Source organism: Triturus cristatus, chromosome 4_1, assembly GCF_964204655.1.
Source record: "Triturus cristatus chromosome 4_1, aTriCri1.1, whole genome shotgun sequence".
In the NCBI taxonomy this organism is placed as follows: Eukaryota; Metazoa; Chordata; class Amphibia; order Caudata; family Salamandridae; genus Triturus; species Triturus cristatus.
This window is the reverse complement of record NC_140585.1, coordinates 1,349,466,888-1,349,487,704: the sequence shown is the minus strand read 5'-3', so window position 1 is coordinate 1,349,487,704 and position 20,817 is coordinate 1,349,466,888. Positions and strand designations below refer to the sequence as shown.

The window sequence follows — 20,817 nt, the reverse complement described above, 5'->3', positions numbered from 1 at the left end:
GACGCCTCAGCACAACATTGCTCTTGTTCATTGTTGGATTTGACATCACAGAGTCATACAAGGTGCCACCCCAACACACTGACACCTGTTCATTTTGTTGCGATCCATGCGCAGATCCAGATCCTTTCCTCAGAATATTTCCTCTTCAGAATTGGCTTTTGCTGTGTTTTTGACAGGATGTTTCCCCTGAAAATGTCATGGTGTAAGCCATGTTGATACTTTCAGAACCAGATATCACTCACAGACCTGCATTATGCCTGTCCGGGGTCTAAACACAACTCCAGGTCCTGCGAGAAGAGTGATCAAAGTACATGAAAAAACAATTCTTCTCCACTCACTTGAAATAGGTATAACTCAGTAAATAATCAATATCGTGAATCGAACATATTCAAAAGATATTGTTCGAGGCATATGAGCTGTAGATCATATGCTTTGCATATATCACCATCTGGTCTTGGGCCCGCTTGCACTTTGTTTTTTTTCGAATAAGTCTTTTCCAGTCACAAGGTAGGCGACTTCTCCTTTCGGTGATAGTGCGCATGGGCATCAACTCCATTGTTAGATTTTTTTTTCTGCCATCAGGTTTGGATGTTAGTCTATACACTCCAGTTCGACAAGGTTTCTTCAGTTTCCCTCGGCGCGCAAGACATACTAGCTCGACTGTATTGTTTCCGAGCGCGTATTCAATTCTTCGCGTTTGCTGACAAAAAAACCTTCTTTCGATCGGAGAGCTCGTGGTAGACCGGCGGGCCTACCCGCGTCGGTTCGACTCACAGTCGATGGAACAAACTCCATTTAAAGTCTGCCCTCGGTGCCATGCAAAGTACCAGTGCTCCGACTGTGCTTGTCCCCGAGCACAGTGTGAACAGGACTGAGACACGCGCAAAGCCATGCGCTCCAAGAAGACGCTTTGTGACTGTCTGGCTCGACGTCGCGACATGCCGAGTCAACACACAGACTCCATTCCTGACCTCTTCAGGACTGAATCGGAGGAAGAAGCCAGCAATGCTATCGGGCCGAGGAAGAACAGGAACCGATCTCTGTTTCCGAGTACGGCTCCGACCAGGATGACTACATCCCACAGGGACAGCGTACTGTAAGTACAGACCCTCCCTCGCCTCGAAATCGACAACAACCAAAAAAGAACGCTACGGACCAACCCGCACCCTCGGGCCCCGGTCGGCACCGAGACCATGCTTCTGATACCCTGCCTTCTGGTCCAGCACCGAAGCCTACGAAAAAGCCTTCCGGCTCTGAAAAACCCCACGTTAAATCTGGTACCGAGCTGAAACCTTCGGGATCGAAAAGTATGTCCGGCTCCGATCCACAGCATTCAGTGCCGAAACACACTTCGGATCCGAAAATACCGGCAGCTATACCTTCGACACTGAAACCTTCGATGCCGAAACAACCACAGGCACCGAAACCTCCAAAAAAACACCTTTTTGACGATCCGCTCGATAAACCGGACCGAAACAGAAAATGCTTTACATTCATCCAAAAACTGGGCATATTACCATCACAGTGACTCTAAAAAGACAAACTGATGCTGAAGAGGAATATCACATTTCTTTGAAGAAGAGAACTGTCGGAACTAAACCTTCTCCTCCTTCTCTTCTTCCTCCAGCACTCACCACATACACCTGATAACCAGGATGACGGGGATGATGATGGCGACGGGGATGATGATGGCCAACCAATACCTGCAGACCCATGGGACGATTATAATGTTAACTCGCTCACAGGCAATGATCCTGACTTATATCCTACCAAACCATCTCTTCCAGACGATAATGTAGGATACATTGAATTGCTCGGTAGGTCTGCTAATTATCATGGGGTGCAGCTCCACAAATATTCCCTCGAAGATTTCCTTTTCGAAGCCCTTAGCACTACTCAAAAGTCATCACACACTTTACCAATGCTCAAGGGTATGATCAGACATGTGGATGATATCTTTAATGATCCTGTCAGGGCACGTATCATTACACCTAGGGTAGACAAAAAACCATCTGCACCATCTGACCCAGCGTGCATTAAGGGACAGTTACAGTTAGACTCGCTAGTAGTGTCTAACGCACGCAAAAGGACTGTAGGAAAGTAGGATCTGCTTTCTATGGTTACCCCCACTTTTTGCACCCACTGTTTTGGCTAGTGTGGCTGGGATCCTGCCAATCAGGACCCCCAGCCTATCTGCTTTCTCACTTACATTTATATGTATGTACTTTGGTACACTCCAGATTGGATACTGGGGTAGCCTTATAAGTCCCTAGTATATGGTGCACCATGTACCCAGGGCATAGGTACCCCAGAGGCATCCCATGAGCTGAAGCATGTATTATGCCACCCATGAGAGGCCATGCAAAATGGAACCTCAGGTCTGCTACTGCATCCTGAGTAAGCTGGTGCTTGCACCACTTACTTACGAGAGATATAGGTTCACTATATCTATATATATCACTACACTTAAAACTCTATAAGTCACCCCTATAGCAGGCCTTAACAATCCTGAAGGCAGAATGCTGGGTTTTATGTGAGAGGGTGTTTCTGCATGAGCAGGGCCCTCTGCAGTTTTCAGAGACCATTCTCCCGGGCTGTACGTGATACTGCCAGACATATAGGTAGAGGTGCATTATAACCTCGCGGTAAATGCTATCTCAAACGACTGCAACAAAGTATGTAGTGTTTGGTGTCAAACACCTTGTATTCATACCTCCACACTAGTAACTGGTGTGGCAGGTATGATTCCTTCCCTCAGAACCGAGGTTCTGGGGGTACCTAAGTCTACCGGTACAAACTTTCTCGAGCCTTACAGCCCAAAATGGATGCTGCCAGCCACAGACACGAGTCTGCCCTCCTGCTGCTGAGCCAAGCTCGAGCAGAGGAAGGTTGGACAATAGGCATCCTGTCATAGGGAGGTGTGACCACCTTCCAGACAGGTTTAGTATATTAAAGCTGGGTGGCTGCACTGAAAGTCTGCATGAGGGGCACATTTGGTGTCCGTGTGCATAGTCCAGCTCAAACCAATTCTGGGAGCCATTTGCTCCTGCTCTGGCGCGAAACTGGACAAAGAACTTGGGTGTAGCCACCCCTCTGTCCTGCTCCTCCCCTAGGAGGGTCCCTAGAATCTGTCCAACCCTTTCCCGTGGGTATAAATTAGGTTACCTGGCTACAGGACATTAGATTTTAAGTGGACAAGATTCTGCAAGAAGATACCACTACACTTTGACTGTCTGGACATGCTGGACTTTGCTAGACCTCCCTTGGGCTCGACTTTGTCTTCCCTTGCCGTCCCCAGTCTCGCCACTGTCCATGATCCATACGGGCTCCGTGCTGGACCCTCTGGACCTCCAAGACAACAGAAGAATCTCCCTTGGGGTGAAGGAGTCACTCCCCTGCAAACGCAGGCACCGTAGCACATCTGATCCTGAGCTCCTGCGGACTCGGAAGGCTCCAGCAACACACAGGAAGTGGGTTTCTAAAGGTCTGAGGTTGAGGTGCCCTCTCTCCAAGATTGAGGCGGATATCCCTTGTGAGGACTGTATACTCTTAGTCCTGTGCACCGCGTTTATTTGCAGCTGCACTTGCTTGTTGTCGTGCAACAATTCCGTGCATTGGGCCATTTGTAGACCTGACCCCAGTGCATCTTTTCTGAGAAGGACTCCGGCATCCTCTCAATCTGTGGCCTGCTAGCTGGTATCCTGTGAAACCACCTGAGGTCCCCTTGCGACTCCTGTGCCTTCGACCTGTGGTCAACTTTGCTTTATTTGGACTCCCCTGGTTGCTCAAGGCCTGCCCTGACTCCGCTTGCTGTGGTAAGTCTCCTGGTCCTTGCTGGGCCAGATCAACACCAAACTTGATCATCTCCGTTGTTTGCCCCTGCCAAGACTTGTTGGTGCTCCAGCCGGACACCGACCCCTCAGCACTTGACATCCTTCGTGAGAAAGCTTGCCTCTGGCTCCTGGTCGTCGTAGACGTCTCTGGGTCCCCGGTGCTAAAGGGTCAAGATCACCGTCAACACACCTGAAGCACCCGACATCGGTGGGCATTCGTCTACCGAGCACCTCCAAAGTGACCCTTGACCTTGTTAGATAGGTCGCTCCCCCTCCGCACAGCACCGCTCGTGTGTACTGACCCTTCCCCAGCTGCCGCTGCTGAGGAAAGTTGAGGCCCTCCTCCACCCACAGGCTACCACCTGCGCCTCATCCCTGGTGGCCAGTGGTAGGCCGCAGGTCTGTCCTATTGTCGGTGTCATTCATTGTATTGGCCTTGTTTTTTGGTGTCTGTGACTGCTGTTGTCTGTCTTCCCCATGTGCCTGTATTTTCTCCTGTACCCTTTTTTCCTTCTGTTACAATCGTTACCCCCATGACTCTGTGCCCTTCTCCTTCGGTCCCCATCATTGCCCCCGTTATTCTGCACCCTTCTTTCCTTCTGTTCCCACCGTTACCCCCGTGATTCTGTGCCCGTTTTTCCTCCTGTTCCCATCGTTGCCCCCGTGACTGAGCCCTTGTCTTCTCTTCCTTTCGCCGCTCCCGCCGCTGTGTCCCCTGCAGCCCCGCCCCCCGGACTGCCCATTCGCTGCCCCTGCCTCCTGCCTCCCAGCTGCTCCTCCCTCCCACCTCCCCATATATGGGGGCCGCTGCGTGGCCGAAGGCGCGCCTTAGGCAAACCCGTCTGCGTCCATCCGTGCCTGGACCGCGCCCAGCGCCAGAACCCCTGATCCCCGCGCCTGCCACGACGACCGCCGCCACTACGATGCCGGCACACTGCGCACTCTCAATTCCGGACGGACCCACATCTGCTTAAAGGCCGCCCCAAAACGCACACACGGTCCCTTCACCTGCCGGAACTGCAGCTACACCAGCCTCAGAGCCACCGAACCACCCGCCAAGAAAGTCCTCAACCCCCTCTGATGCATCCTACTGAACACCCGCTCCGCACGCAAACACGCCATCGAGCTCTGGGACCTGCTTGACACATCATACCCGGACGTCGCCTTCCTGACAGAGACTTGGATAAATGACTCCTCCGCACCCGACATCGCCATAGCCATCCCAGACGGCTACAAGATCACCCACAGAGACCGCACCAACGGAGTCGGAGGAGGAATCGCCGTCGTACACAAGAACAGCATCAGGGTCTCGACCAGCATCGACGACACTCTCAGCACCGCCGAACACATGCATTTCCAGATCCACACAGACCCCAACTCCACCCACAGAAGCACCCTCATCTACAGACCCCGCACCCCGACCCCAGTTCAGCGACTCCATCGCCGACTTCATTAGCACGCACGCCCTGACCTCCACCGACTACATCCTCCTCGGAGACCTGAACTTTCACCTTGAGAACAACTACCACAGCAACTTGACAACCCTGATCGATAACCTCACCAACCTCGGACTGAGGCAACTCGTCACAACACCTACCCACTCCGCCGGCCACACGCTCGACCCTGTCTTCTCCTCAAGCCCCCACGTCTCCTTGAGCAACACTACAAACTCCTCTGGACTGACCACCGCTGCATCCACTTAACCTTCCAGAAACCCACCACACACCACCGCACTCAACAGATCCCCCGCCGCTGCTGGAGAAAAATCACCGAAGACCAAATGCACGCAAACCTCGCTCTCAGCCCACCCACCGAACCCTCCAACACAGACAATGCTGCCCACAGCCTCAGACGCTGGATCGACGACTGCGCCAACACCCTCGCCCCACTGAAGAAACCCCCCCCCCCACAGAGACACCAGCAAGAGGGCCAGCTGGTTCACCCAAGAACTCCTAGCTTCCAAGCGATCCTGCCGGTAACTAGAGAAGAAATGGCACAGCAAACAGACTCCGGGCAGCCCACAAGTATGCCACCCGCAACCGCCATCACCTCATCAGAACTTTCGAGAGTACTTTCTTCAAAGACGCCTCGACAACAACGCACACAATAGCAAGGAGCTCTTCAACATCATGAAGGAACTCCCAACCCCAGCTCCAACACCGACATCCCGCCATCGCAAGCCCTGTGCGACTCCCTCGCCACTTTTTTCCGCTGCAAGATAGCATACATCCACGACAGCTTCGACACCCAGACAGCCCCAACAGACAGCAACACAACAAACTCTCCGCACACCATCGACAACGACCCCCTGCTAGCCTGGGCCAGCATGAGCATTGATGACACCATCAAGACCATGAGCAAAATCCACTCCGGCTCCCCGTCAGACCCATTCCTGCACCACATCTTCAACAAAGCCAGCAGCTCCATCGCACCCCACCTGCGCTACGTCATCAATCTCTCCCTCCAGACCGCAACCTTTCCAGAGCGCTAGAAACACGCCGAGATCAATGCCCTACTCAGAAAAACCAAGGCAGACCCTAGAGACCTCAAGAACCTCCGGCCCATTTCCCTGCTCCTTTGCCCGGCCAAGGTCATCGAGAAGATCGTCAACAGACAGCTAACCCATGTAGGAAGGTGGATATCTGACTATGGTTACCCCCAACTTTTTCCCTAGTGTCTAGCTGGTTTTTCGACTTAGTTGGCCTGAGATCCTGCCATTCAGGGTCTCAGGCTGTCTGCTCTCTCTTTAAAATGGACTCCATGTACCCTAGGTACATTCCCAATTGGTAAGGATCACCTTATTGGACCCTGTACAGTGTACCCTAGGTACCCAGGGCATAGGTGTACCCTAGGCCTCCCAGGGGCTGCAGCATGTATTATGCCACCCCTGGTCTGGCCTTCCAATCAGACACAACTGGCTGATCACTCAGCTGGGGCAAGGTCGTGTACTCACCCCTTGCTTAGATATAGTATACCTATATCTGCCCTTGAAATAGACACATGTGTACCTATCAGCCACTCCTATGGCAGGCCTTAACAATCCTGGAGGCAGAGTGCTTGGTAACATGTGAGATGGTGCTCTAGCATGAGCTGAGCCTGTCTGCAGCTTTCGGAACCATGTCCTTATAGCTGTTCTATGATATAGCCTACCATATACTCTTAAAGTGCCTTATAATCTTAAACGGTTATGGTAACTATGGTTTGGCTTTATCAAAACATGTCGTGTAAGGTGTCTAACACTTTGGAATAATACCCCCATACCATTTCTGGTGATGAGGATATTATTCCTCCCTTCTAGAGGGAGAGACATGTTAAAATCCTACTTTGCTGTTTAACTCTAACCAAAGCCTCAGCATCACAAAATGGATGCTGCTGCCACAGACACAAGTCTGACCTCCTGCTGCTGGGAGTGATCCCAGCCAGGGAGGCCTGGACAATAGGTTTCCTGCTTGGGGAGGTGCTAGCACCTCCCCAGACAGCCTTTAGTGTATTGGGGCAGGGTGGGCTGAAAGGAATGAGACATGCCTGGGGCACACAAGGTGTTCCTTGCATAGTCCAGTTCAAACCGGCGCTGGGGCACTCCAGCCCCAGCTCTGGCGCGAAACTGGACAAAGGGAAGTGGGTGTAACCACCCCCTCCCAGGTCCCACCCATAAGGCGTGACCTAGCAGGTATCCCAGCCCCCCAGATTAGTATAAGAGTGGGAGTTGGGCCTCAAGACTTGGGATTATCCTGAACCTGCAAAACTGAACAGAAACTCTGGACCTTCGACATTCGACGAAAGAAGAAAACTGAAGAATCTCCCTTGTAGCCAAGGAGTGGCTACCCTGTGCAAACAGGCACCATCAAGAGACTACCCTTTGCTTTGCCCACGTTCTACGAGGAACCGACTGCAGAGCCTGACCAGAGCCTTGACTTCCAGACTTCTCCGACCCTGATCCACATCTACAGCAGAGCTGAGATCCGTGGAGGCGACGAGCGACATGGGACCGGCTACCTGGAAAAAGTGGCTAGTAACTTAAAGCGCAGCTTCTGAGGTACCCTCGAAGTTGTGCACCGGGGATTGAGAAGCCCCAACCCCAAGCACCATCTGCACCGAAGATCAGCCCCCCACACTCCACGAGTCCTGCGTGGGGCCCTTCAGCATTTTCCTGCTTGCCGCGTCTGTCCGGTTGCTTGCCCGCTGGCTAGTGGCCTTTGTGACGACGCACCCTGAAATCTTCTGCGCTGGTTTGGCTCCTCCAGACTGGCTCCCGCTTCTCTGCAAAGAAGAAGCACCCCAGACCTTCCTGGTCTGCACCAGAAGCAAGTCCTCCGTTCTTCGTATGTTCCGCTTGCCAAGGCTTGGTGAGTCCTAGTCCAACTTCGACACCGCCGACAGCAAGAGCCTTCGTAGGACAGCTCGCCTCCTGGTCCTGGTCGTCCTCCGCTTCCTGGTCCTCCTGGCTGCAGCGACAAGCTTCACCTTCACCTGCAATCTTCACGACATCGCCTGGTTCCTTCCTGGTTCCACGTGGTCACTGGCTAGTGACCTTGACTCTGTCCCTTCTGCTTGCAGGTTTCTTCTCTTCTTGATCCCAGCCTTGGGATCCACCGGACACTCTTCACTGACTGCCTGTCAGCATCTTTCTTCAGGCATCCATAGGAGTCGACGACGAAAACGACGCATCTTCACCCCTATGCACCCGCAGCCTGTGGGCTACGTAACTTGGGTACTCCGGTGCTCATCAGGATAGTGACTATCCTAGTGTCTAGTTTTCAAGTCTCAACTTCCTAGCTACTCCGGAAGTGTCCTAAATCTACCGTTTTCTAAACTGTACTATTGCTATTGACTTTTACGCATTACGCGTGAGTGTTTCCACTCTGCACACGAATCCCGTGGGCCTCCCACTTCCTAACTAACGCTAGTGTAGTGTGGCCCCAGCGATTCCCTAGGCCTAGGCCTATTCTATTTCCGTGACAGTGGTTCTTATACCACTTACTTAGTATATGGTTTGCGTGGCCCCTAGGGCCTAACTGTATTACTTACCTGTGTGACTTAATGTATGCTTAAATAAGACTGTGTTGTACTTACCTCTAATCTCATAAAGAGTGCTGAGGGTTGCTTAGAATAAATACACTTTATTTTATATATATATATCTGTTGTGGTGTCCTTTCATTTGGTATTCAAGGGATTATATATGGTATCACAGCTGGCTTCACATGCCATTCAGAGTTTAGCCTAAGACTGCTCTTGTCCATGCTACCACTAGGATAGCTGGTCTATAAGGTTGACTTTAAAACCAATCACCATAAGGGTATTTGGACTGATATAAGGTGTACACTAGAACTAGTGACATCATACATTAGGCCAACTTCTCACATTGGTGAGCAGCGGTTGGGATCTGAGCTTGCTGTTGTAATACCATTGTAATCTTGAGATACTAAATTGAAAGATCACACAGATATTTTCTAGGTACATATAACATAGTTATAATACTTAAGTCCTACTGGACTTAGTAGTTGTAGGTTGAAGGGAGTAACACACCCTGACTACAACTACTAGAGAGGTTTAGTAGATACAACTAGTGTAGGTAGGTGCACACACCACACCCTCACTAGATCATGCCTCTGGGAGGAGATCAAGTAGATGCTCTCTCAGGAGGGGCAGGTCTGCAGAAGACCCCCTCTAGGTATGATACCTTAACATTCCAGGAGATGAGACATTTGTGTACCTCCAGAGGAATAAAACAGGGTTCCAACCCTACCCTTAGACAGCTAGTGGAGCTTCTGGAGGCCTATGATGCTGAAAGAGCTGCCAGGGATGGTGCCATAGCTGTAGATAAGGGTCTACCCACCACAGATGAGTCCGATGGGACTTCAGAGGAAGAGGTAGACAGCCAGGGCCAAGTAGGAAGACTTAGCCAGGCTAACCTAAGCTTACATGGGAGTGTGCATGGGGTCCCCCCATACAGACCCACAAGTAGGCTTTCACAGAGAAGCAGGAGGGACAGATCCCCTTCAAGGGAATCCATCCACTCCCATGTCTCTAGCATCTCTAATGCTTCCTCTCACAGGGGAATGACTTCACCTGAGAGAAAGGAGCATGAAGCCAGAATGAGGGAAGCTAATCTGAGGATTCAGAGGGAAGAACTTGCCCTTGCCAAGGAGAAGCTTGCTCTGGCTAGAGAGCAAAAATTGTGTGGGTCAGAACCCACTGGTGGCAGCAACATTCCTAGAGATAGGGATAGGTCTTATGACCATAGAAACCTAAGCAAGATAGTCCCCCCATATCAGAATGGGGATGACATCCACAAGTGGATGACTGCTTTGGAGAGGGCCTGCAAAGTACAGCAGGTTCCCCAGAGTCAGTGGGCAGCTATCTTGTGGCTCTCCTTTTCTGACAAAGGCAGAGACAAGCTCCTCACAGTCAGTGATGAGGATGCAAACAATTACAAAGTCCTGAAGAGTGCTCTGATAGATGGGTTTGGCTTAACCACTGAGCAATATAGGTTGTTGTTCAGAGACACCCAGAAGACACAGACACAGGACTGGTCTGATTTTGTGGATTGTGCCACTAAGGCTTTGGAAGGTTGGTTAAATGGCAGCAAGGTGCAGGACTATACAGGATTGTACAACTTGATTATGAGGGAGCAGATCCTTAGTAATTGTCAGAACCAGCTTCTCCATCAACACCTGGTAGACTCAGATTTGACCTCTCCCCAAGAATTGGGAAAGAGGGCAGATAAATGGGTCAGGACCAGGATTAGGCCTAAAAATCAGGGTGGTGACCAAAAGAAAGATACCACCAAGCCTCAAGAGAAGGGTGGGGATAAAGCAAGAGAGAAATCTTCCTCAGGGCCCCAAAACTCCACACAGGGTGGTGGGTCCCAAGCTCCCTCCTCTACCACAGTTAAAAAGCCTTACTGCCATGTGTGTAAAACTCCTGGGCATTGGAAAACTGACAGCAGTTGTCCACAGGCTAAAAACAAAACTGTTCCTCCAACTACTCCTGTCACACCACCTATTACTGTGAGCAGTAATCCCCCAGGTGGTGGGAGTGCCCCCAAAAATTTGGTTGGGTTTTCTTGGGGAACACAGGGGGATCCTGGCTTAGCCAATTCCCCTACAGCAGCTACTCTTGTCTGTGATGGTGGCATGGGGTTTGCCAACTTCACTACCTGTCCCAACACTTTGGGTAGGTACAGACAGGAACCCTACATCAATGGTAGAAAAGCTGAGGCCTACAGAGACACTGGAGCTAGCATCACTATGGTGGCCCATAGGCTAGTTCCCTCTGAGCAGCTTTTGCCTGGTTTCTCATACCAGGTAACTAACATTGATGGCAAACAGAACAGTCATCCCATGGCAGAGGTATGTCTCAGCTGGGGAGGGGTCACTGGCCCTAAAAGGGTGGCAGTGTCTCCAACCTTGCCTGTGGACTGCTTACTGGGGAATGACTTAGAACTCTCAGCTTGGGCTGGAGTTGAACAAGACACCCATTCTAAAATGGTAGGCCTTTCACAAAAGGGTAGTGGGGTTGTGCCAGCCACAACCCCTGTCCAAGTAGATTTCCTCCCTGAAAAGGTTGGAAGGGCAGTGGTAGCCACAGCCCAGGCAAAGACAGACTTCCCTGTAGAGATTGGCAGAGCTGTGACAGTCACAGCTCAAACACAAACTGAGTGCCTTCCTGAAAAGGTTGGCAAGGCTGTAATGGTCTCAGCCCATACTCAGACTGACATAGGTGTAGTGAAGCCTGAAACTATGGATCACTCCACACAAACAGAGAGTAGTGGGGAGGAACAAAAGTCTCCCTCTCCCCAGACATTAGGAAAAGGTCAGCCTCCTCAGGGATCTGACCTCACCCCTTGTGAAGGAACTGCCCCAGAGGTAGCCAGACCTGGCCTGGCAGAGCCTCTGATGTCAGTGGCCCCTTCCAAGGTGGGACCCAGTCTGGTGCAGGTAGCCTGCCTCTCTCTACCCTGCCTCAGTCAGCCCAGGGCTGCAGAGGGCAGGGAGGCCAGTGGACCCCCAGAGGGCCCCTGTCCACAAGAACCCCCCAATCAAAAGAATGAGGATTGCCTGGCTAGTAGCCCTAGCAAGGTGATGGGTAAAAACATTCCTGAGGGATCCCCTTTACAGGTAGTTAGGGACCTCCCCCAGAGGGATTCTGTTGGGCACAGGCAAACATGGGACCTTAGGGCCCCAAACCTGACCTGTCCCCCCAGTAAGCCCACAAAAGGGACCCAGCCTCCAGCTTTAGGTAGCCAGAGGCTGACCCTGAGAGCACAGTGCAACTCAGTTAAAGAAAGAAAGGCATCCATGGTGGAGAATGATTGGAGGAAGCTGAGGCCTCACTTTGAGGACACTCACTTCAGTACTCCATCTCAACACCAGCCTTTTACTTTGCAAAGACACACCCAAGGTAGAGATTCCCTATGGTGGAGACCCTATGATACCTTTAGGATGAGGGATTGCTTAGTGGACCATGAGACAGGGGGTAACCATGCCAGTGCTGGTTCTTCCTTATATGGCCACTTAGGCAATAGAGGCTTACCTTGTAAAGGCCAGCCTTATCTCCTTTCGTTTGGGGGGGGGGTTGTGTAGGAAGGTGGATATCTGACTATGGTTACCCCCAACTTTTTGCCTAGTGTCTAGCTGGTTTTTCGACTTAGTTGGCCTGAGATCCTGCCATTCAGGGTCTCAGGCTGTCTGCTCTCTCTTTAAAATGGACTCCATGTACCCTAGGTACATTCCCAATTGGTAAGGATCACCGTATTGGACCCTGTACAGTGTACCCTAGGTACCCAGGGCATAGGTGTACCCTAGGCCTCCCAGGGGCTGCAGCATGTATTATGCCACCCCTGGTCTGGCCTTCCAATCAGACACAACTGGCTGATCACTCAGCTGGGGCAAGGTCGTGTACTCACCCCTTGCTTAGATATAGTATGCCTATATCTACCCTTATATATAGACACATGTGTACCTATCAGTCACTCCTATGGCAGGCCTTAACAATCCTGGAGGCAGAGTGCTTGGTAACATGTGAGATGGTGCTCTAGCATGAGCTGAGCCTGTCTGCAGCTTTCGGAACCATGTCCTTATAGCTGTTCTATGATATAGCCTACCATATACTCTTAAAGTGCCTTATAATCTTAAACGGTTATGGTAACTATGGTTTGGCTTTATCAAAACATGTCGTGTAAGGTGTCTAACACTTTGGAATAATACCCCCATACCATTTCTGGTGATGAGGATATTATTCCCCCCTTCTAGAGGGAGAGACATGTTAAAATCCTACTTTGCTGTTTAACTCTAACCAAAGCCTCAGCATCACAAAATGGATGCTGCTGCCCCAGACACAAGTCTGACCTCCTGCTGCTGGGAGTGATCCCAGCCAGGGAGGCCTGGACAATAGGTTTCCTGCTTGGGGAGGTGCTAGCACCTCCCCAGACAGCCTTTAGTGTATTGGGGCAGGGTGGGCTGAAAGGAATGAGACATGCCTGGGGCACACAAGGTGTTCCTTGCATAGTCCAGTTCAAACCGGCGCTGGGGCACTCCAGCCCCAGCTCTGGCGCGAAACTGGACAAAGGGAAGTGGGTGTAACCACCCCCTCCCAGGTCCCACTCATAAGGCGTGACCTAGCAGGTATCCCAGCCCCCCAGATTAGTATAAGAGTGGGAGTTGGGCCTCAAGACTTGGGATTATCCTGAACCTGCAAAACTGAACAGAAACTCTGGACCTTCGACATTCGACGAAAGAAGAAAACTGAAGAATCTCCCTTGTAGCCAAGGAGTGGCTACCCTGTGCAAACAGGCACCATCAAGAGACTACCCTTTGCTTTGCCCACGTTCTACGAGGAACCGACTGCAGAGCCTGACCAGAGCCTTGACTTCCAGACTTCTCCGACCCTGATCCACATCTACAGCAGAGCTGAGATCCGTGGAGGCGACGAGCGACGTGGGACCGGCTACCTGGAAAAAGTGGCTAGTAACTTAAAGCGCAGCTTCTGAGGTACCCTCGAAGTTGTGCACCGGGGATTGAGAAGCCCCAACCCCAAGCACCATCTGCACCGAAGATCAGCCCCCCACACTCCACGAGTCCTGCGTGGGGCCCTTCAGCATTTTCCTGCTTGCCGCGTCTGTCCGGTTGCTTGCCCGCTGGCTAGTGGCCTTTGTGACGACGCACCCTGAAATCTTCTGCGCTGGTTTGGCTCCTCCAGACTGGCTCCCGCTTCTCTGCAAAGAAGAAGCACCCCAGACCTTCCTGGTCTGCACCAGAAGCAAGTCCTCCGTTCTTCGTGGGTTCCGCTTGCCAAGGCTTGGTGAGTCCTAGTCCAACTTCGACGCCGCCGACAGCAAGAGCCTTCGTGGGACAGCTCGCCTCCTGGTCCTGGTCGTCCTCGACGCTTCCTGGTCCTCCTGGCTGCAGCGACAAGCTTCACCTTCACCTGCAATCTTCACGACATCGCCTGGTTCCTTCCTGGTTCCACGTGGTCACTGGCTAGTGACCTTGACTCTGTCCCTTCTGCTTGCAGGTTTCTTCTCTTCTTGATCCCAGCCTTGGGATCCACCGGACACTCTTCACTGACTGCCTGTCAGCATCTTTCTTCAGGCATCCATAGGAGTCGACGACGAAAACGACGCATCTTCACCCCTATGCACCCGCAGCCTGTGGGCTAGGTAACTTGGGTACCCCGGTGCTCATCAGGATAGTGACTATCCTAGTGTCTAGTTTTCAAGTCTCAACTTCCTAGCTACTCCGGAAGTGTCCTAAATCTACCGTTTTCTAAACTGTACTATTGCTATTGACTTTTACGCATTACGCGTGAGTGTTTCCACTCTGCACACGAATCCCGTGGGCCTCCCACTTCCTAACTAACGCTAGTGTAGTGTGGCCCCAGCGATTCCCTAGGCCTAGGCCTATTCTATTTCCGTGACAGTGGTTCTTATACCACTTACTTAGTATATGGTTTGCGTGGCCCCTAGGGCCTAACTGTATTACTTACCTGTGTGACTTAATGTATGCTTAAATAAGACTGTGTTGTACTTACCTCTAATCTCATAAAGAGTGCTGAGGGTTGCTTAGAATAAATACACTTTATTTTATATATATATCTGTTGTGGTGTCCTTTCATTTGGTATTCAAGGGATTATATATGGTATCACAGCTGGCTTCACATGCCATTCAGAGTTTAGCCTAAGACTGCTCTTGTCCATGCTACCAATAGGATAGCTGGTCTATAAGGTTGACTTTACAACCAATCACCATAAGGGTTGTTTGGACTGATATAAGGTGTACACTAGAACTAGTGACATCATACATCAGGCCAACTTCTCACAACCCAATACCGCGAAGAAAACAGAATGGTGGACCCCTCCCAGTCAGGGTTCCACAGCACGAGACCGCCCTCATCGCCGCCACCGACGACATCCGGACCCTGCTGGACAACGGTGAGACCGCAGCCCTCATCCTCCTGGACCTATTCGCCGTCTTCGACACCGTCTGCCACTGCACACTACGCGCACGCCGCCACACCGTAGGGATCCGGGACAAGGCTCTGGAATGGACCATCTCCTTCCTCTCAGGCAGAACCCAGAGCGTCCGCCTCTTCCCCCTCCCCCCCCCCATTCCGATCCGAAGCCTCCGAGATCATCTGCGGCGTACCCCAGGGATGTTCCCTCAGCCCTACACTGTTCAACATTTTCATGGCCCGCTCGCACACGTCGCCCAACAGCACGACCTCAACATAATCTCCTACGCCGACGACACTCAACTGATCCTCTCCCTCACCAAGGACCTCATCACCGCCAAAGCCAACCTCCACGAAGGAATGAAGACCGTCGCCGACTGGATGAAGATCAGCTGACTGAAGCTGAACACGGACAAACGGAGGTCCTCATCCTCGACTCCAACCCTTCAGCCTGGGACGACACCTGGTGGCCGACGGCACTGGGGGCAGCCCTAACACCCACTGACCACGCACGCAACCTGGGAATCATCCTCGACTCAACGCTCTCCATGACCAAGCAAGTCAACACCGTCTCCTCCTCCTGCTTCAACACCCTCCGCATGCTCCGCAAGATCTAAAAGTGGATCCCGACAGACACAAGGAGAACAGTCACCCAGGCCCTCGTCAGCAGCAGACTCGGCTACGGAAACGCCCTCTATGAGGGAGCCCCGACCAAGCTCATCAAACGACTGCAACACATCCAAAACGCCTCGGCACGACTGATCTTCGAAGTACCACGCCACGGCCACATCACCCCCTACCTGAGAAACCTCTACTGGCTCCCCATCAACAAGAGGATATCCTTCAAGCTCCTCATCCACGCACACAAGGCACTCCACAAGACCGGCCCAGCCTACCTCAACAGACGACTTTTCTTCTACATCCCCAACCGCCAGCTCCGCTCCGCCGACCTCGCACTTGCCACCGTCCCGCGCATCCGAAGAACAACCACCGGCAGGAGATACTTCTCCCACCTCGCCGCCAAGACCTGGAACACCCTCCCACTGAGCCTACGACAGACCCAAGACCTGCTGACCTTCAGGAGACTACTCAAGACCTGGCTGTTCGATCAGTAGCACCCCCCCAAGCCCCTTGAGACATTCACGGGTATGTAGTGCGCTCTACAAATGTTTGATTGATTGATTGACTCTGTCCCCTCTGCTTTCAGGTTCTTCTCAATCTTCTAGAATCCACGCTTGGATTCCACCGGACACTTTTCGTACTTCCAGCAGCAGCATTTCTTTGTAGACATCCATAGAGAACAAAACGTTTCCGACGCCACTCCATGCCTATGCACCCGGCTCCTCTGAGATGGGTAACTCCGGTGCAAACTCTTAAATTCCAAGGATTGTCTTCGTAATCTGCTGGGAAGGGTCCTTAATCTCTGATTTTCCTAACCGCGACTTTCCCATTGAATTGTAGAGAGCCGGCGTGTAGGAGAGTAGGATCTGCTTCACATGGGTACCCCTACTTTTTGCTGGTGTTTCACTGTTTTTCGACCTTAGCCTGGCTGTGGCCCTTCCTCTCTAAAATGATTTCCATGTACATTAGATACATATCTAATTGGATTCTGGAGTGCCTTATAAGCCCCTAGTATATGGTATACTATGTACCTAGGGCATAGGTACCTCAGTGGCCTACCAGGGGCTGCAGCATATATTATGCCACCCCTGGGAAGCACTCCAAAATGACACCACTGGTCTGCTACTGCACTGCAGCCTGGGTAAGGGTGTGATTGCACCCCTTACTGTGGTATAGGCTACCTATATCACTACCCTATACAGACACATATAAACCTATAAGCCACTCCTATGGCAGGCCTTGACAATCCTGAAGGCAGAGTGCTTGGTTTTATGTGAGAGGGTGCCCAAGCATGAGCTGAGCCCCTCTGCAGCTTTCGGAAATACTTCCTTATGGCTGTTCTGTGATACAGCCATACCACATACTCTTAAGTGCATTATAACCTCGCGGTAAATGCAAACTTTGGGATGGCTGCATCAAAACATGTCGTGTTTGGAATACTAACCCCCCCTCCTGCCAATTCTGGAGGCGGGGGTAGCATTCCACCCTTCTAGAAGGAGAGACATGTTCACACTGGCTAAACCTGGTAGGACTTTCCTGAGCCCTGGCATCACAAGATGGATGCCTTTGCCACAGACACGGGCCTCCTGCTGCTGACCGAAACTCCGGCAGGGGAGGCCTGGACAATAGGTTTCCTGTCGAGGGGAGGTGTAACCACCTCCCCAGACAGGCTGATGTGTATTGGGGCTGGGCGGGAGCGCTCTCTGGTGCTTTGATGTCCTGCACTGGGGGCACACTTGGTGTCCCTGTGCATACTCCAGTTCAAACCGGTTGCAGGGGCTACCTGACCCCGCTCTGGCACGAAACTGGACAAAGGAAATTGGTGTTAACACCCCTATTTCCTGGCCCACCCATAGGTGGGGCCTTAGAGTTAGTCCATCCCCTAAACTCACTATAAGTATAGGAATCCAGTCCCTAGGACTTTAGATTACCCTGGACGAAACTCTGCAACGTACATCCTGGACCTTCGACGTTCTATCCTGACTAGAAGACTGAAGAGATCTCCCTTGGGGTCTAGGAGTGACTCCCCTGCTTGGCAGGCACCAAAGAAGCAACTGACCGGTCTGCAATTCTGAAGCTCCCGCCGGACGCCGAAGTCTCTGCATCCCCAGAGGTGGATTTCCAGACTTTCTCGAGGGTACCCCGAGTCCACAGCAAAGCTGAGGCCTGTGGCTATCGTGGGTGACGTGGAACCGTGACCCCTGGACACCGTGAACTTTTGCAGCAACACTATCTTCCTGGTCATCCTCGAAGTTGTGCTTTGGGCTCTGAGTAGCCCCAGCCTTGAGCACCTCCTGCACCGAAGATTGTTGGCCTCCACTCCACGAGTGACCCGTGGGCCAGCTTCAAGTGCGACCTCTCGAGGCTCCTTCAAGATCACTAGCCCGTTGGCTAGCAGGTCCCCACAAAGGCAACTCCTTCTCTGCTTGGGCTTTCCTGGTTGCTCCAGACGTGCCCTTACTTACCCTCGCTGGGTGAGTCCATCAGACCTTGCTGGGCTGCACCGCAGTCCTTTCTCTGATTTCCAGTGACTTGCCGTTGCCAAGGCTTGTTGGGTCCAAACTGGTCGCCGACACCGCAGCACTCGACAGACTTCGTGGGACAGCTCGAATCCGGCTCGTGGACTTCGTCGACGCCTCCTGGACCTCGTGGCTGAAGAGTCAAGACACCCATCAACTCACCTGAAGCACCTGACATCTGTGGGCATTGGTCCATCCTGCCCTAGGTCACTGGCTAGTGACCCAGACTCTGCCCCTCTGCTTTCAGGTTCCTTACATCCCAGATCAAGGCTTGGATCTCTCTGGACAGTTCTTTGCAGGTTTCCATTGGAATCGACGACACGACCCGACACCAAAAGACACCTATGCACCCGGCTTCCCTGGCTGAGGTAACTAGAGTACTCCGGTGTTCTCGTGGGTGCTAGCCCTAGAACTACTTAAGTTCAAAAGGGTTTGGCCCAGACTCGATTAGAAGTGTCCCTAATCTTTAAATTTCCAACTGCGACATTGCCCATAGAAGATAATAGGAACCCGCGGTTGTGTTTTCACACTGCATACAGCTCCCGTGGGTCCCCTGTGTCACTACCTTAGGTGGTTCCTTGGGGTCCCAGCGATTCTAGAGGCAATAGGCCTAGTGCCTATTCCAGTCGTGTTTCTTATACCACTTTTTTGGTTTATGGTATGGTACGCCCCTAGGGCCCAAACGTGTATTTGTGCTTTTACTGATGTTGATAACTTGTAACTTAAGTACTTGGAACTCAAGTCTCATAAAGAGACTAGAGGGGTGTGTGTTAACCTAAATACATATATTTTAAATATATACCTGGTGTGGTTGTCTTTTCATTTGATCATTCAAGAGATTATAGACTGGTAAAACAAGCTGCTTTACATTCCTTCAAGACTTAGCCTGGAGGCTGCTCTCCATAGCTACCACAAGGATAGATTTCAATAAAGGTTGTCTTTAACCATTCACCATAAGCGGTTGTTTGGACTGATACAAGGTGCCCACTAGAACTAGTGGACAGCATATATCAGGCCACCTTCTCACACCTGGTCATGTTCTCACACTGCACCCGTCCTCCGTGGGGTACCTATTCGCTCACCTTGGGTGGTTCCTTGGGGTCCAAGCGATTCTACACCTTCTAGACTAGGTCTAGTCCTGAGTCGTGGTTCTTAAACCACTAATTTAGTATATGGTTTGGTCTCCCCGGGAGCCCACTGTGTATATCCCCAGGCGTCAGGCTGGATCCGGAAAGATTTTTGTAGCAATACCCCTTGCGCATCGCTAGGCGTCGTCTGCGGCTCCGCGTCCGTCGTTGGCGTCGTGTGCCGGAATGACGTCGTCAGAGTACTTAGACGCCGCCCTCGAACGCTGACGTCAGTTCTTCTTTTTTCCGTGCCAGTAAGCGCCGATCCGGAAGGAGCTTACCCCTAGTCATTTTTTGACTAACTTTTTTGACTCTTTTTGGTCATCGACTCGACTCTGGTGCCGGTAGGATGCCTAGTTTCAAGGCCTGTGACTCCTGTCATCGCCTGATGTCGGTGACGGATCACCATCGCCGGTGCCTGTACTGCCTGGAGGCCGACCATGACGCGGAGTCGTGCCCCGATTGTCAGGCCTTGACGTCGAAAGCTAGGCGGGAGCGGTCCCGTAAGCTTCTCGAGCTTCGGCACTCGGCTCCACATCGCTCTCGGTCCCGGTCCAGGAGGAGGTCCAAGGACCGTTCGCGGAGCCACAGCCATCGTCATCGCTCATCGGGGTCTTTCGGTAAGTCGAAGCACTCCAAACATTCCAAGAAGTCCAAGAGACGACATCGCTCTTCGGACTCCCCTCGCCGGTCGCGACCCGGCTGAGGGTCAGGGTGGTTCCACCCCCGCGGCTCCGTTGGAGCCGCAGGAGCCACGCCCGTCCCTATACCCACCGGTCCCTGGGACTGACGCGACTCCGGCGGAGATCAGTGCCTTCCTCTCGGCCATGAGGGGCCTGGCTCCGCCGTCGACACCTGCCGGCGCGCCTTCAGGCCCCGCGGGTTTGACTGGGCGACCTCGCGTGCCGGCGGTCCCGGCGCCGTCGACTGCCCCGGCCCCGACGCCGCAGGTCCCCGAGGGATCCAGGCCTGGATCTCTGCCAACGCCGGTCAAGCTCACGACGCCTTCTCCGCCGGCGCCGACAACGGTTCCACCCCCGACGCCGTCCCCGGTCGACGTCGTTCCCCAGTTCAGCCCCGGTCCGGACCCGGCGCCATCCGACGCCGTTACCGACACCGATGGGTGACCGTGTCATCTACCGTCCGGCTCCGATCATTCCTCCTGTTTATCGGGAATCGGATGACGAGGGCGACTGGGAGTGGTCTGAGGACCCTATGGCCGCACAGGCCCAACTTTCTCAGGACTGGGCAGAGGAATTGGGGGA

General features: G+C 52.4%; 1 protein-coding gene across 1 annotated transcript in view; it reads left to right on the top strand.

Moving 5' to 3' along the window:
- LOC146856663 (FIGNL1-interacting regulator of recombination and mitosis-like) overlaps positions 1-20,817 on the top strand; it is a 1,639,010-nt gene that overhangs the window by 1,471,029 nt on the left and 147,164 nt on the right. The window lies entirely within an intron of this gene.